Genomic DNA, 14,822 nt, shown 5'->3' with positions numbered 1-14,822 from the left:
CTACAGCAAAGGAACGTTTGTGCTCGAAAAGTAAATTAGTGGCCCACCTAGTGCGAATATTTTGTTATAATAAAACTGTACGATTTTTATTGAGCTGCATTTTGAGAAGGAACTTGGATAATGAATGATAGTGTCCCGAACAATATCCCAACCGCGCGGGAACGCTCATCTGGGGTACTGCACTAAACACATGGAAATTTTTACTCCTCCGGGAGAGTAGGTGCATCGTTCAGTCTAGTCCTGACACCAAGAGACTTTCATCTGCTTCCGGAAGGATTACTGAATGGAGAAACAATTGGTCAAATCGTTGAGGCCCCAGGCCCCGCGTCAAGTGATTAAGCCTTGTAGTGGAAAATTTAACATATGTGTCAATTTGGAAGAGAACTAAAGGTACCTTCTCAGTATACAACAGTGGCAAATGAACTCCAAATTTATCAAAAGTGTAGTACTTACTGTGTCAGACTGCGGCACAAGAATCACTCTCCAGTATTTCACTTGTCAGTATAGTGCCTAACTCATACACGTTTTATTTTTTTACGGGCGACCATAAGACAGCGCTTTTGGGACGTGATATTGGTATTGGTTTAAAGTTTGTCATCCATTACCGTTCAAATGATGAAATCTCAAAAACTGGCCGAGTAATTCTCGTACAGTGAGACTTTAAAAAAGCAGTGTTCTGAAAAAATGAAAATTTCAGTTGAAGGTTTCCTTTAGATATTTTTTTGCGATTTTTCGTAAATTCAACAATGTCTTCAATTGCTTTGATCCACTTTTGGTAATAAATCACCTTCAGAACTGACTCTTTACAAGTGATTTGCAGAAGTTCACCGTGGCCGTACTTTCGTCAGCAAGGCATTTCCTGAAGGTCAACCAAAATCTGATTTTGTATTACGAGAAGAGAAAAAAGTCCTCGATGCTGTGTGCAACATGACCGCAGACGATCGGCTTGTGATTTCGTGAGAGAGAAGCATCGTTGAGTATATAGACCACTGAAGTACAGTCGATTTTGCGTGAACATTTAATTGTAAGAAAGATCTGCTCCAGAAGGATTCCATGCTGTGTAACCGAAACACAAAACCATGTTCGTGTGAACAGGCGTAGGGAAATGTTCAGAAAATTCTAGAAAGTGAATGTAGAATTTGTGTAAAAGATCGTAACAGGAGATGGAACTTCGAAATATTCGTATGGGGCGGAAAACTAAACAGAAATCAACTGTTTGGGTGTTCCAAGATGAACGGAAACCAACGAAATGATTGATTCTTTCTTTTGTTACGTACGTTGGAAATGTCCTGACTAGTGCTTTAAACCGTCGAAGAACACTTAACGCTAAATGGTACACTATTCTTCATCATGACAATGACAGCTGTCACTCAGCAGGTAAAAAAATTTGACGTAGAAAACAACGTAATTATGGTCTTAGTGCTTACGAGTTCTTTTAGTTCCCTTACCTCAAACAAAAATGCGAAGACTGTGATTTGCATCACCTCAAGAAGCTGTTTCTTCCTGTCAATACCAAGGTTTTGAGGAACCAACTTCACAGTGGAAAAATAATTCTAGAATTCTTCCTTTCACATGTAATGGTGTATAAATTTAGTAGGCAAATATCTTGAGAATAAGTATAAACATTTGTACCCGAAAAAAATTTATTGCTTTGTATTTATAAAACGCTTGTAAGGCCTACCTCTTAGAAACCACTTACATAAAATCTGCTTCTAATTTGGAAACTGAGATATGCATTATATGTCGTGAAAATTGGGTAAACGTATTTCGACTTCTACTGAGAAAGATCAGGTTCCAAATGGGGTGCAGAGGCTGCTCTGGATACAAGGGAAGAACGTCTTACCTTAACTTATTGCACGGAATGCACGGGAGGCATCAACATACACAGCAAGTCGCTCATGGCAGAAATGCAGCAACAAATAAATAAAATAAAAAATGAGAAGTTCCATTACATTAGAGATCAATTAAACCAGGTATGTGAGCTTATTCTTTAGTTAGCAGATTTTGGACGCTCTGAAAATGATGATGTCATATACCTGTTCAAACATCATTAACAACTTTGGTAGAGTAGTTAAGTACAACAAGTTTAATTTTCGTTCTTTGTTATTCTATCTGTGAGATGAAATAGAATGATCTGTGCTGACTGTAGCTTAGATTTACGAAGTGATTCGTACAGGGAAAAACGTCTAGAAACATTCAGAATTTGATTTTAATAATTCGTTCTTGATTTCCATATTTTCTCTGCAAGCCACCTAACTTCCTGTAAGAGGTATTACATGTTGTAACAGGATGATTGTTTTCCTTCAGTTCCAGTTGCACTCTATGGAGGTACCACTCGGTCTGAGTTCAGATTTCTCTAACATTTTTATTGTGGTCATAAAACGATAGGTTAGCTGACTCGTCCGGAATGCCAGGTCTCGGTAGTCCGGCTGTAAGTCTTGAAACGTCCCCTTAGAAAAATTAATGAATGACTGTGCTTAAACTGACACTCAATATTTTTTAGCGCAACGCAATCTGACTTTTAATAATCCCTATAAAAGAATGGCCCCGACTAACAATAACCTATACCTTTCACAAATCACTTACCTCACAAAAATCTTCGTTACTCGAACTACTGCAATACAGCGAGCGCCACTACTGCTAGCTAAGTGAAAGATTCAAACTACTGAAGGCACTAACTACTGATAGGCATAGTTAGCAAATGAAATATTTTGATAGAGAACAAACAATGTATTTACCTTAATATTGTTCAAAAGTCATATTATATATACATACATATATATATATATATATATATATATATATATATATATATATATATCAGTTCATGACATCCAGTCTTACAAATGTACTGTCTCTGATGGACACACGTCCAGATCATCCGCTCTCAAAAATCTGCCATCTCACTTCCCCACATCCACCACAGCTGGCGGCTCACCTCCAACTGCGCAACGCTACGCGCTGTTAACATCCAGATGCCCAACACTAAAATGGCAGACAACAATGCAAACTAGCAACAGACTACACACAGCACAGCCACGTGGCGTTACCAATAAGAAAACCTAAACAGCCTACTTACATAGCCCCCATGCTCCCCACAAAAAAATTTTACAAATTGTTTTGGGCAGTGGCCAATAATGATTTGATAAAATTTTTCATAATTACAACAACAAAGATATCAAATGCATACACTTATTGATACAATGTTGGTCAAAAGCTAAAATTTTCTCACAGTCCCATAAAGACAGTCCTGATAATTCATCACAGCAAAATTACAGTGTTTTTTTCTGAAAGTCTGAGGAGTAAAAGAGAATGCACATGGAAGTAGTGGATTTTCATGCAGTCTTGAAGAAGTAGTGTTGTCCTTCCAACGGAAAGACAGTGCTGACTCTTGACATGCAGACAGGTAATGGGCCACAGCAGAGCAAACCAACAGCAGGGTTGGTCGAAGTTTTGAAGAATATTGGTAGGTAGGTCATCACAGAGCAGACCCACTGTAGTCCTGGTAGAGAGTATGGTATTGGTGGGCCACCAGAAGTGCAGACCCACTGCAGTCCTTGTAGAAATAATGGTACTAGTGAGTCATCAAAGGTGTAGACCCACTGTAGTCCTTGTAGAGACGGCCAGCAGCCATCTGCTGCGACTGTGGAGGTGCACGATCACCATCGAAGAGTCTTGCAGAGAAAATAGCAAGTCCATAAACCACCACTTGTGCACTCACATACTGTTTGGTATGTCCTTAGAACCAGCAATGCTGTTAACCAGCCCCTTGCTGAATTATCAACACACGTGCAAGCACTAACAGTCCTCTTTTTTTCACATATTGTGCATATATTATGACCAACAGAAACGTGCGCACTGAAATGAAACTTAATTTGAAGAAATGGTGTCTATACAATTATAAATTTACAGCATAAGAATACAATTACAAAGGTACAAAATACAGCATTAAAGAACATAACAAAACAGATAACATTTGTAGTAATACAGGCTTTACAAAAGAATCGAAATAACATATACATCAGTGTTACAAGAATTATGACATAAGTACATACATAAAAGATCAGAATAACTTTTGAAACATCAACTTCACATATGAGCATTAAAACAAAACAGAATAAATAATGTCTAAACATCTTTACAAAGTAAATAACACAGTATTAGAAAAATTGTACAACGTAACTCTCATCAGCTAAACCCATAAAGACAGGAAAAACACAAATACACAAGAGTACACAAACACATAGCAGAATAACACAAGAGGAAAGGGCAGGGTTTGTTTTCAGTGTAACATTTGGTACTGCAGTCCAACCCAAAACTTCATTCCATAGATCTTTCCTCTTATTTCAACATTTGTTTCCACCAAAAAAATCCTATCCAAGCATGCTTTCTGTATTTACATGTTCACATATTTCTTACCTCGCTATTTATTTTCCATTATCTTACCTCATCATTTATTTCCAAGAAAATTCTACCTAAACCCTACTTTTTGTTCATATCCTCTTTCAAAATACTTTTTTGACCAAACCATTTTCTTATAGCTTCTCAATGCATTTCTTCCAATTCATCATAGTTAGTTCCCTATATAGTTTACCCCCTCTTAAGCTAACTTAAATCTACAGAGCTCAGATGCATAAACTAAGGGACGAGGCAATGCAGCAGCACAAAACAATTAATACAAACAGCAATGACAAAAAAATGCAAATTGGCAAAGCAAGCAGCATAAATTAGCAAAGCAAATGCAATATTACAACTAATATAAGGCAATGCGCAGCACACAAGAAAAATAAATCTGTAGTAAAACTGGCTTAACAGAGTAATACAAAGTCAAATTCAGTAACATTATGCCTGGCAAACAACAACAGCAAATGCAAAAACTTATACCTAAACACGACAAAGCTCAAGCAGAAAAAATATTACAGTAAAAACAACAATGCAGATAAGGGAAATGTCTGTTCACATCTTAATGTCTATGTAATTAAAGTGGTGCACCACAAGAAGTTATTCTACCAAAAAAAATTACCAAGTAGTTGGAAAGAAAATTATGTAGTCAAATTCAGTAACATTATGCCTGGCAAACAACAACAGCAAATGCAAAAACTTATACCTAAACATGACAAAGCTCAAGCAGAAAAAATATTACAGTAAAAACAACAATGCAGATAAGGGAAATGTCTGTTCACATCTTAATGTCTATGTAATTAAAGTGGTGCACCACAAGAAGTTATTCTACCAAAAAAAATTACCAAGTAGTTGAAAAGAAAATTATGTATTCAGTTACTGTTATTAGTCCCTTCTTATTGTTCTTTCCATTCCAAGTGCTCCTTTTTCGAAGAATGTGGATCATAAAATTATTATTTAATAGATCTGTTGGCAGAAAGTGTTCACATTAGCAAATGCATTTAATTTTATTTTATATAACCAATGCTGCAACACAGCTGGAAACCAGGTATCAAATGAAATAAGCAACTATGTAAAGCATAAAATATCATTCAATAGTCATGTGACATTTCATAAGTTAGTAGAAATTCTCTCAACTCTCGTAGAAAGACACTTGTCATAATCAGGTGTGCAGATGTAAGAATATTTCCCATCAATTCATAAGCATTTCAGTAAGTAGCACAAAGTACGTGCTCCACAGTTTAATCATATGTTTCCAAGTAATAGCGTGTCATATTTGTGATGCTTTCTACAAAGGAATGTCAATAGCGAGGTTAATGGCCTCTTTTTTCTTTTTCTCCACCTGTGCCTCTGAACACACACTAATGGCTTTTTCCCAGGCGACTGTCACGCAGCTGGGTGCTTACAGTGACCTACCTTCCTTACGGAAATATTTACGACATCAGTTTCCGCTACAGTGACAGTTTGATACAAATAAAATTTCACAGGTCGAAATATTTGCGTCACAAATCTGTAGAAACAAAATCCTATAAATATAACAGTGTGATACATTCACGCATTTACAAGAATTTCATAACTCTTAAAGTACGATTCTTGGTTTCCATCATCCTTTTTCACAAGTCAGAGTCCCTAACCAGTACTCATTATTCCTTACCTTATTACACATATACATATTCGTCGACACTTTTTCAATATTTCATCATAATAAATATGTAGCATAATCAGATTCCTCATATAGCATCAGCTTATTGATCATAAACATACCTCAACAGCATAATACACATTATCATCGTAATAATAACATCATAAAAACTTAGCCAAATCTCAAAAACGTCATAGCTTTCTGCAATAATTTCAAAACCTAAAAAAAAATTCTCTGCTCATATCAATAGTGTCATCTACCTCAAAGATACTTTAAAAATCATGAGCACATACCAAATACACAATTCAAAGCTCTCATAGTATCACAATGGTTCCAAAAAAATAGGAACATTTCACAAAGTACAGACAAAATACAGTTTCATAAGTGTGAAGTTATCCAACTGTGTAATTGCGTAAACGTGTGTCACTGATGTAGTAAAATGAATGTTTGTCTCTCTCAGTTAAATGATCAGATAGCTGTGTTAGAGAAATATGGTACCTATGTGTAAAGTTGTATAAGCAAATACCATATTAGCTAGGGCTCCCTGTGCTTGCCACACACATGGTACACAAAGTAGGCGTGTACCCCCCTGAGGATTAATGTAATTATACCCTCAGGTGTTACAGATTACAGCAATGGAATGAAATGTATCACGGAAAACCTTTGTATCATTGTAATTCAAAAATCTTTAAAAATAAATGTTTTAAGTACAAAATTAATCACTCAAATACGTGTCCTTTAGCGCTAAATGTGCGTCTTGCTATAAGATAATTCTGTGGAAGTGTCGTAGTTATCGTCCTCCAAAAGCTAAGTTCTGCAGAAGTCAATGTACTTACCTCATGATAAATAAAAGTGAAATGCTATGCGTATAGATATCGTAGTTATTACGTACATTACCGTGATCAAGAAATTACTATACTGTAACGTAATGTTGCGAAGGCTGTCACATTGTAGCTATACCACAAAAGTTACTACTAAAACATGTTTTACTTTCCAGAAGAATTCAGAAAAACTGCGCAGATATAAAACAGAAACACCACAAAAGCAACATTGTAAATAGTCACTCATTAGTAGCGTCGTGATAAAATCGTGTAGCTGTCACATAAACTAACCACTGTATCATCTGGTATCTCGCAGAATGTACTTTAAATCCAGAATGTATTTTCAAGTAAACCAAAATGTTGCATTAAAATCTCATTAGCAGTACCGGTATATGTTCTAAGTTTGGAAGGCTGATAGTCGTTACGTAATCGTGCAACTAACAAACAAGAATGTACAAATAACAACACTGTGTCGTCTATTCACTATAACAATGCTTTCGTAATTTCTGTTTAAAAATGTTCCCTAGTTTCTAGACTGGATAGTTTACTTCAAAACATTGTTGCATGTTAACAGTTTCTCAGAATAACAAATTGTACTAGTAGCGTGAAGTGAAAAGTTTTATGGCAAAGACTAAGTTAAAAAAGAGATTATCTTTCAATAAACGGTTTTACATGTGAAATGTGGTGTAAACCTTTACTCTTCCTAGTACGCAGAGTTTCAACTTCAACGGAATTATCATGTGGTATACGTCAGATTCTGTAAGGTCCATTGTAAACTAGAAAGAATTTGTGACTCTAGTGATTCTTCTTATGTGACAATGATGAGCTTTAATGAGAACTTTCTGACCAATATATAATTTCTTTGCATTTGCTTTACCGTGTAGTTTTCTCCTTTTGTTTGCTGCAGATTTTATATTTTTAATAGCCAAATCAATTATGTCTTTGTGTCGAAGTTTACATGTATTCCGGAAAGCTACAAGCTCTCTGATTCTGTTCGGTGGTTCTTCATTCTTCAGTACAAGAATAGGTGGTAAAGCAGTGGAGTCATGAGGCATTTCATTCAGCACGTTTTGAAATAAGTGTAAATATCTGTCCCAATACCGATGCTTTCTGTGACAATGAAGTCTACAAAGCTTATTGATTTCTTTCATAATCCGTTCAGACGGCTTACAATGTGGTGAGTGCACTGAAATAAAAACAGGTTAGATTTTATGGTTCCGAAGCATGCGTGACCAAACAGCAGATCTGAATTGCGGTCCGTTATCTGAAATGACTTTAGCAACGTGGCCAACTTCACGTAAGAAATTTTTAACAAAGGCGTTGGATACAGACCGTCCAGTGGCTTTACGTAACGGAGTGAAAGAAAAAAAAAAATTAAAGCAAGTTCAACAGCGACTAGGACGTACGAAAATCCATTAGATCTTCTGACAAGCGGTCCCAAGAGATCAACAGCATCAAATTCTTTTAATTTAGAACGAATGATAGGAAACAACGGAGCATGATGTGAGACAGCGCCGGCCGCGGTGGTCTAGTGGTTCTAGGCGCGCAGTCCGGAGCTGCGGGACTGCTACGGTCACAGGTTCGAATCCTGCCTCGGGCATGGATGTGTGTGATGTCCTTAGGTTAGTTAGGTTTAAGTAGTTCTAAGTTCTAGGGGGCTGATGACCGCAGAAGTTAAGTCCCATAGTACTCAGAGCCATTTGTGAGACAGTAGATGGTTTAGCCTTTTGACAAAGTTTACAAATAGACAAGACTCTTCGAATTCTCTTTTCCATATCGTTAAAATAACAAGTCGTCCGAAGAATATGATAGCATTTTCGTGGATCAAAATGTGTACAGCTGAAATGAATGTACCAAATGAGCTTATTAACAAAATCGTCAGGAATGCAAAGTACCCACAGCTTGTCATCAACAGTGCAGCGTTTGAACAGTATGTTGTTTCTAACCAGATAATAATGCCAAATCTGTGTGTGTGTCTTTTCATGCCATTTGCTCTTGATGTCTTTCCAAATCGGATCTTTATCTTGTTCGTGAGCAATGTCCTTTAAAGATGTGGTGATGAAGTTTTCAAAGGCGACTTTCTGAATGTAAAGAATACTGAAATTTGTCTCGAGGTTGCCTTTTGTATTACTTTTCTCAAGCCCAGCCGTTGCGCGTGACAGTGCGTCCGCAACAATGTTCTCCAGACTACTGTGAAGTGGAATTCTTGAAGAAACAATGCCCAACGTTTTAGCCTGTCATGATTTAATTTTGAAGACATAAGAAATTGTAATGCACGATGATCACTGTATACTTTTACGTGCTTACCAGAAAGAAAGAAACGGAATTTGTTAAATGCCCAAACGATAGCTCAAGCTTCTAATTCAGTAACGGAATAATATTTTTCAGATTTTGTTAGTACTCGGCTAGCAAAAGCAATGGTTTTCTGAACAGCAGTGTCATTTTCTATGGCTTCTTGAAATAAATGGGCACCAAGACCGACTTTAGAAGAATCCGTGCTAAGGCAGAAATCTTGTGACAGATCTGGATGAGCTAGTATTGGCGCGTTAAGTAGCGATTCTTTCAAAGAATTAAAGTCCAACTGTGCTTGTTCGTCCCAGTTCCAAATAGTATTTTTTCCAGTGAGAGATCTAAGTTTTGGTGTAACAAGAATTTGCATATTCAGAAAACGACGGTAAAAATTTACGAGACCTAGAAAACTCCGGACTTGTTTTTTGTGGATGGAACTGGAATGGCTCTGATTGCTTCTAACTTTTCAGGATCCGGCTGAACGCCTTCAGAAGAAATAATATGTACCAAGAGCTTCACCTTTGTCGTACCGAATTCAGACTTTTCCAAGTTAACTGTAATTCCAGATTCTGCAAAAATATGTAACACGCTGTAGCGGATGCGACTGTGTTGTTCCCATGAGGCTTCTGCTATCAGAATATCGTACACATATAAGGTGATGTGACGTTTTAAGAGCTCAGGTACTATGGAATTTAGCCCGCGAATGAATGCTGCCGAAGAATTGTTCAAACCAAAAGGAAGTTTCCGAAACTGATAACAAACGCCGAAAGAAAGGAAAGCTGTGTATTTTCTACATTCTGGATGAAGTTCGATCTGATAAAAGCTGGATCTGAGATCAATAGAAGACAACACTTTTACACCATTAAAATTTTGAAGAAGTTCTTCTATCGTTTGCGGCCTGCTGTTTCAGGAATGATGATAGTATTGATTTGTCTCGAATTTGAGACAAGCCTGATCGATCCATTTTTCTTCTCAACAACATGTAATGGATTGCTGTATGAGCTTACTGCAGGCTCAATAATGCCCTCGTCAAGCACAGATTGTATTTCTGTTCTAACACGGTCCCTATAATGCGCCGGAATTACGTATGGTCTAACACAAAATTTAGTATGCCCACGAACACGAAATTGGTATTGAAATCCCCTGATTGTTCTTGTTTTGTGAGTAAAAACTGTGGAAAGTTCTTGTAAAATCTCAAAAAGGTCTTGCCTATCAGTGTCATTACAATTCTCAATTGTTTAAATTTTATTCTGAATTAACTCATTAGTATCAAATGCGCCGTCGATATCATCCCTGTCAGTACTTGCAGAGTGATTGTTAGTGTCAAGTTCCGTCGAAAATTCCGAACTGTTGTCTAACAGGAGGTAAACCCGATTAATTTCTTCGTCATGGTTTGAGAGCCAATCTTCAAATTTCAAAGCTATTGACTTACCTTCTTTTTCTAAACTTATTTCAGCATCGTGAAAGCTGAAGATTGCTTTGTATTCATTCAAAAAGTCTACTCCCTGTATAATTTCCGTCGACAATAATGGAACAATAAGAAAGTTCATAGAGAAGCTGCGGCTTTGGCAAAAGAATTCTAAATTGGTTTGTTGGCGTACATCTACACTTTTTCCAAAGATTGCACCTTGTAATTTAATCTTACGTAACTGAAGTGTGGGGCAATCGTCCGATTTGTTGCATTTCCTAAAGGCTGTTTCACTAATTACTGAAATGGGACTGCCAGAGTCAAGTACTGCCGTAAATTTTACGTCATTTACTGTAATGTGAATCACAGGATATGCAATGTTGTTATGTTTTACGTCGTGTTCCTGGAGTAAGATGTCCCTAATGTCTTCCCTTTTTACGTAATTATTAGCCACAGCAGCTGCGTTGTCAGTTTCAGAAGTACGTTTTGTGGCTGCCAGCAGTATGAGTCATTGCCTATTGTCTCTTTGTTGGCGCACGTCGTTATTGGGATTTGGAGACATAACTTCTACAAATTCACCTTGTCGAGAGGGCCCTGCCCTGTTTGAATCCCGCCAGTTCTGATGCAATTCAGGTCTGTCATTACGATCATATCGTCTGCCGTCATGTCGGTAGATTCCATAGTTTCTTTCTTGTCGGTCACGTGGTGGAGAATTCTCCCTGAATCGTAACTGCACGCTGGACTGTTGCATCTATTCTGTCTCCCTTGATAATAATTATTTTGGATTCCATATTGCCTGTTTCTCTGATTGTCTCTGTGATAGTCACTACCACGGAGATCTTTCCCTGCAATTATTACTACTCTGCCAAAGGTTGTCATATGGGTGATGTCTGTTTTGGTCACGATTTGTGTTGTGAGAATAGCCTTGTCGTGTCCAGTTATTATATCTTTCATCGCGGAATTGCGACAGATGTGACCTGTAATTGTTGTGCTCCTGTTTTCGCATCCCGCGATTGTCAGTGTCAATTTCTAATTCTTGTAAGAGTCCCTGAAAAGCTTCAATGTCGTTTTTGCAACGTCCTGCCAAAATAATATGTCGTAAATGTTCGGGTAATTTGATTAAGCAAATGTGGATAAGTTCTGAGGGGCTGTATGGGTTTGACAGGTACTGATTCTTGTCCAACATGTCTTGAAAACATTTCACAAGACTGGAAAATTCAGATTGTTCGAAATGTTTCATCATTATGATGCTATGTTTTACTCAGTCTTGTGTAGCTTAAGACCAATATGCTGAGAGGAAGGCATGATAAAATTCTCCTTCACTGTGACAATCGTGAATGACAGATCGTTTTCTTTCAGCTGGTTCATTCTCCAAGTAGCCACACATAAACACTAATCTGTGCTCTAATGACCAGTTGGGAGGAAAACAATGAGAGAATTGATGAAGCCATGATTGTGGATGAATGTCATTGCCAGAATTCTTAAATGTTTTGAATTTATGTGTAGTAATGAACAGCTTATAGTCAAAATCATCGTGTCGGCGAGTCGCACATCGCTCATTGTTACTTCGTTTCGGCGGTTCCATCTCAACATTCAATGCGCCTTGCCAATTTCTTTCATAATTTCCGAAGTGTCCTGTGTTATTATTTTGTTGTTGTTCCGTATTTCTATGTCCCTCTTCCCGTATTGGAGCGCGAGTGTCCTCTGAAATATGTAATTCTTGTATTACTTGTGCCAACTGATCTTGTATTTCCCAGATTTTTTTTTGTACTGTGTATTGATTTGATTTTGATTTTGTTTGAATTTCCTAATTTGTTCGCACTCTTCTGTGTCATTAAAGATTACCGGTTTTGTGTCATTCAGATTATCATCTACCTTCGTAGATAAATTATTTAGCTGACCCGAAAGTTCAACTACTTTCTCTGATAATGAACTAATTTCCTCCATGTGTCATTCTGAACCAATTTTCAGAGTATCTACTGTGTCCTTTAAGTTTTCCTGAGCTTTTGCAAGTTGTGTAACCGAATTGGTAGATGCAACTGAGTCAATTTTAGCTTGCAAGGTCTCATGATTTTCATGAACAATAGTTTGCAGTTCTTTTGTGCCTGGTTCGTAGTTCTGTAATGCATTTTCATGCCGCGAAAAAATAGTTTGAAAATGCTCCCAAATTTGTGTTTTTACGTCATTATAGACTTTTTGAATTTTCGATTAAATGTTATGTAACTCAGTAGTTAAACCTTCACGTGTTACTTCAAGCGTGGTGTCTAACTTCCGAAGATTTTGTTCCAGTGTGTCTAACTTTTGAAGCTTTTGCTGTGTTTGTCCCATTTGTTGTATTAATTGTAATAACAATGCACTGGTGTCTGAAACATGTTCCTCAGTGCTTTTCGGCAGTGAATTTGCACCGGCAACATTCACATTTTGACAAGCAGAAGATGTGTCTTGACTTATTTGAGAAAACGGTGAGGACCCAAAACCTGAATCTACAGTATTTGCAAGATTGTGTCCTGTCATTTCGGAATCCTGAGGCGAGCTGTTGCCGACCGATCGATCGATAATGCTTCCCTGTTCACTAATTGTTTCACTGTCTACGCCATTATTTGCCGCCCGCTCCATTTCCCTATGCACAATTACCAAATTACTATTTTGAATGTCTGTTAATTCATTACACAGTGGTGTTGATAAGCTATGCTCGTTGTCACTATTATTTCTCAGTTTACTTTGGAGCCTAGTGTTACGTTTCTCACATGCCATTATTGTCACAATATTTCACACGACAACACCGAAAATCACAATTTGATGAACAAAAATAAGAGGACACATTAACATAGCATTGAAAATAATATCTAGTTAATTGCAAGTGCAGCTGCGAAATACTTGGTACAAATCTACATGCATGCCACAACTGTTTTACTGTACAAGAATGAAAAACTACAACTACAGAGGAAATTTTCTCTACAATTACGTGCTAGCAATAAACAAAGGCTGCACTAATTGCACAAACTACAAGAAAAAGTCAGAAGATTCCAGTGAGGTATCCTCGTCTAAGGGTCGACATATGAAATGTCCCCTTAGAAAAATTAATGAATTTCTGTGCTTAAACTGACACACAATATTTTTTAGCGCAGTGCAATCTGACTTCTAATAATCCCTACAAAAGAATGGCCCCGACTAACAATAACCTATACCTTTCACAAATCACTTACCTTACAAAAATCTTCGTTACTCGAACTACCGCAATACAGTGAGCGCCACTACTGCTAGCTAAGTGAAAGATTCAAACTACTGAAGGCACTAACTACTGATAGGCATAGTTAGCAAATGAAATATTTTGATAGAGAACAAACAATGTATTTACCTTAATATTGTTCAAAAGTCATATTATATATATATATATATATATATCAGTTCATGACATCCAGTCTTACAAATGTACTGTCTCTGATGGACACACATCGAGATCATCCGCTCTCAAAAATCTGCCATCTCACTTCCCCACATCCACCACTGCTGGCGGCTCGCTTCCAACTGCGCAACGCTACACGCTGTTAACATCCAGCTGCTCGACACTACAATGGCAGACAACAATGCAAACTAGCAACAGACTACACACAGCACAGCCAGTGATTTTCATACAGAGCGCTACATGCTGTTACCAATAAGAAAAGCTAAACAGCCTACTTACAGTCTCTGCGCAATGCAGTTCGCCTTTCGTATAGCATCCTTCAATCGAGTTCGTTGAACATTTCAGTGACATTTTCGCACAGACTGAATATTAACCTGACAAATCGTATAGTCTTTGAACCGTAGATAAAGAAAGTGGTCTGACCAGAGCGAATTTGACAATGTATGAAATGCCAATATCAAGCATAACTTGAAAACAAGCGTACTTCAAATATCTTTGCTCGTGAATTAACTAGAAAGGACTATATACCACCTCTAAGGTAATACTACATAGCAGCTTACATATATGTGCAAACGAAAGAAAAAGCTGTCGACATTACTGTTCTGTTACTACAGTACAGAAATCGAATCAAGATGTGTCGTTACTGTTTACTCTCTGTTTACACATTAAAAAATGGTACAAATGGCTCTAAGCACTATGAGACTTAAAATCTGAGATCATCAGTCCCCTACAACTTAGAACTACTTAAACATAACTAACGTAAGGACATCACACACATCCATTCCCGAGGCAGGATGCTAACCTGCGACCTTAGGGGTTGCGCGGCTTCAGACTGAAGCGCCTAGAACCGCTCGG

This window comes from Schistocerca cancellata, chromosome 1 (genome assembly GCF_023864275.1).
Source record: "Schistocerca cancellata isolate TAMUIC-IGC-003103 chromosome 1, iqSchCanc2.1, whole genome shotgun sequence".
Lineage (NCBI taxonomy): Eukaryota > Metazoa > Arthropoda > Insecta > Orthoptera > Acrididae > Schistocerca > Schistocerca cancellata.
Note: the sequence above shows the minus strand (reverse complement) of the source record.